This window comes from Medicago sativa, chromosome 2, assembly GCF_051527215.1.
Source record: "Medicago sativa cultivar Bolivia chromosome 2, Bolivia_mono, whole genome shotgun sequence".
NCBI lineage: Eukaryota > Viridiplantae > Streptophyta > Magnoliopsida > Fabales > Fabaceae > Medicago > Medicago sativa.
Genome location: NC_140750.1, coordinates 54434010 through 54437783, shown reverse-complemented (window position 1 = coordinate 54437783; position 3774 = coordinate 54434010). Strand labels below are relative to the sequence as shown.

At 37.8% G+C, this 3774-nt stretch overlaps 1 pseudogene; it reads right to left on the bottom strand.

The window, feature by feature from the left end:
- Positions 1 to 2250: 2250 nt before the first annotated feature.
- LOC146948956 (small nucleolar RNA U3) lies at positions 2251 to 2476 on the bottom strand (annotated as a pseudogene).
- Positions 2477 to 3774: the final 1298 nt, after the last annotated feature.

Sequence of the window (3774 nt, the reverse complement as noted above, 5' to 3'; positions counted from 1 at the left end):
AAAGTTTGAGTTCCGATCTACATAGATCTAGGCTTTTTTGGTGATTTCTGGTGTTTGATTCGTGTTTAGATTGAAAAATAAACGGTGAAAAGCTTTAGATCGAGGAGTTTTGGTGAGTTTGAGTGTTGGTTAGGTTTCCGGCGTCGGAATCTTCGCCGGCGGCGGTGAAACCCGCCGGAGAAGATGACCAGAAGTCTAGAGAGAAGGGAGAGAAGTTTGCAATGTAGAGAGAGAAAGGGGAGTGAAGAATGAATGTTGGACCGGTCCTCATGCTTTTATAGGGGAGTGAACCAGACCGGTTCACCTGAACCAGTCTGGTTCGTCCTGGACCTTGATTGTCACCGTCTGATCTAGGGTTCCAGATCCTGGATCAATCCAACGTCTCTGATACATTCGGATGATCCAGGATCCATGCAGGTGTGGGCTTGGGCTTAGGTCTGCGCAGACTTTAGTTTTTTTGTGTGTTTCTTGCTATTTTGCATGCTGTTTCTTGCTATTTGCACCCTTACATGTCCAAAACTTTGCTAAAAAATTCCTATGTGATTTTAATGTGTTTCTTGGTTTTTTTTGTGATTACTTTACATGTTAAAATGAATAAAAAATGCATATGATGTAGCTTGTGTTTTGGATGGCTTTCTTGTTAAACTCTTGCAAATTTTTGCTATGTTTTGGTATGATTTTTTGTCCAATTGATGCATGTGCTTGTTGTGTAACCTTGTGATGTGCTTGCCACTAATTTGTATCTTGGTTTTTACTGTTTGTGAGTGTGATTTGTCAATTACTTGTGTTGCAAGTTATGTGGAAAATTAAATGCCAAATATGCCTAAAATATATTATGATTCTTGACTTGAATGTGTCCTTATAATTTCTCCTATTTTTGATTGTGATAAAAATCTTTGAACATTGTCATGATATGGGGGACATAGGTCATACACTTGTCTTGTTATTATGATCAATTTTAGGTACATCTTGATAAGAGTTTAGTCACCTTTTTGACAAGATCTTGCTACTTTGTTTAATGTTCCTTTTGCTTATAATTTTCATGCTATTATGCCTTATTCTACTAACCATTTCATTTCATATTTCACTCATTCATAAGCATTCCTCCTCCCACTTCATCTCTATAGCTTTAAAGACTTAGTATGTAATATCTAGGGATTTTGTAATTGTCTTGATGCTTTAAATTCTTGCAAGACCATAGAATGTATCTAGGCCAATGATGTAAAGGACAATGGACTCTAATGATGTACACCGACACAAGCACCGACACATGCACACACATCACATAGATATTTTTAGATGTATGGCTAGGATATGCATGTTTAGATGTATGTTTAGGATTGCATGTTTAGATGAATGCTTAGGATTTACACTTAGACAAATCAATTTTCCAAAAAACTTGAACAACATCACTTGAAAACCTTTTCCAAAAAATATAGGAGTCAAAACTCCTTTGCATTTTCTCTTTTATTTTCTTAATCAAATTTCAATGAAAATTAATCATACTTGACCCTTTTTTCAAAATAACTAATCAAACCTCACTTTTTCTTAAAATCTCATGCCTTTAAGGCCTCTCAATCTCCATTCTTCAAAATTCCAATTTTCAAACTTAAAATCAACCAACAAAAACAAAAACATTTTTTGGAAGAGAACTACGGTGGATTTGATCCCTTAAAAGGGTACGTAGGCAAGGAATCAAAATTCCTTCAATTCAAATAAAATAAAAATTCAAACACATTCTTCTCCCTCCAATTCTTCACTTAGTAAACTCTTAGGTGTAAATAACATTTTTTAAATAGCATTTAAAAATAAAGCGCGCGCGTAGAAAATAAAGACGGTTCCTATAGGATACTATAGTCGTTATGGGTGCCTAACACCTTCCCGTAGCGAAAACAACTCCCGGACCTCGATTCTCAAGGGTTTTGCTTGTTTTTTCCCTTCCCAAGAAAAAATGAGATATCAAAGGTTAAAAAGTTTCAAACGTAATTAATGTTTGACACCCGAAAACCAAGATAAAACAACCGGCGGCAAAGGGGTCACCGATGATTACTTAAAAAACCCCAAAAGGGGTGTTTGAGGTGGTGATGCGACGGAGCTCCGCCGATCGCACCACCGACACGAACAACTACATCTAGGCAGAAGAGTTTGGATGTTGAAAGAGCAAAGAGAGGAGGAGATAAGGTGGTGGTAGACAGAAAGTTCAGGTGAGGGTGAAGAGAGATAAGAGAGCTTATCTCTCTACGTTGGTCCGGTCTGTAAGAGCACCTTGTGACCACCCCCAAACAATGTTTGTCAGAGAACGATCATCTACAGCACAAGATGATGTCTCAACATGAGAATCATCTCGGCCGTTAATCACGCTCCAATCGCACAGCCTACGTTCATCATCCAGACATATGTTCATGTCTCCTTAGAAATCAAGGACATGGTAGTACAATCCTATAGAACTTCTCCATTTGTTTGCAAGTTCATTTGTTAAGTGATAACTAAAGTATGAACAATTGAGATTCAATTCAATTTTTATAAAAGAGAAACAAGGGAGGAGGTTCCACATACTAAACTATTTGGACTCTTTTGTTGCTCAGGATGAGAAACAAAATAGGATAATTGCATCGTATAGAAATGCTATAAATACTCTATTTCTAACAATTTCTCTAATATTTGGTATCATGTTAGGTGAAATTCATGTGAATTTCACCACTTTATATGAGACCCATTGTTGTGAAAGTGACTCAAAATTGGAATTCTGGAAGCAGAAAATCGGTAGCCGATTTTCAGGGCACAGTGGCCGATTTTCAACTCTGTTTTTTGGCCTTTGGTTTGTAAATTATCGGTGGCCGATTTTGACAGTAGGAAATAAAACAGAAACATATTTCGGGCCTAGATTTGTTCCAGTTTTATTGAGGATTCTTTTACTATAAATATATACTTTGTATCAGAGTAAACCTTGAGATAGAGGGGACTGAAACAAAGGTTTAGAAAGGCAACAAAAAAACAAGGGTTTGTATAGAGTTTGTCTCTTGGCAACAAACACTAGGTTTGAGGGTTGATTCACCTTGGGAAACACTATTAGGATTGAGTCTCTTGGTCACGAGAAGAGATTGGGGTTTTCGGTAGAATTAGGCGGGAGACTTATTCTTGTAACCCATTGATATGTCTTTTGTAAAGTTACTCATCATATAGTAAAACGGAGGGCTGCTCTCTCCCCCAGACTAGGTCAATTTGGACCGAACTGGGTCAACAAATTCTTTTGTGTTCTTTCTTTCTTTTGCTCGCTGTTTTCTACTTTTGCTTTTGTTTAATTTCTATCCACTTTTATATTGGTTGCTTGATTAACTTGTTCCACACATCAAGTTGTTATTGGTGTGATTTTTTCATCGAATTCACAACAATTGGCGCCCACCGTGGGGCAAGGGTCAAAGGATAATCAAGTATCATGGGTTCGAAGTGGGATATTGAGAAGTTTACCGGAGATAACAATTTTGGGCTATGGAAGGTAAAGATATATGGAAGCTGTGTTAATACATCAGAAGTGTGAGAAAGATTTGAAGGGTGGAGGTTCGTTACCGGTCACCATGTCACGAGTGGAGAAGACCGAGATGGTGGACAAGGCCAGGAGTGCCATTGTTTTGTGCCTCGGGGATAAAGTTTTGAGAGATGAAGCGAAGGAACCAACCGCGGCATCGATGTGGTCAAAGTTCGAATATTTGTATATGACAAAGTCTTTGGCTCATCGGCAAGTCCTAAAGCAACAACTTTACTCATTCAAGATGG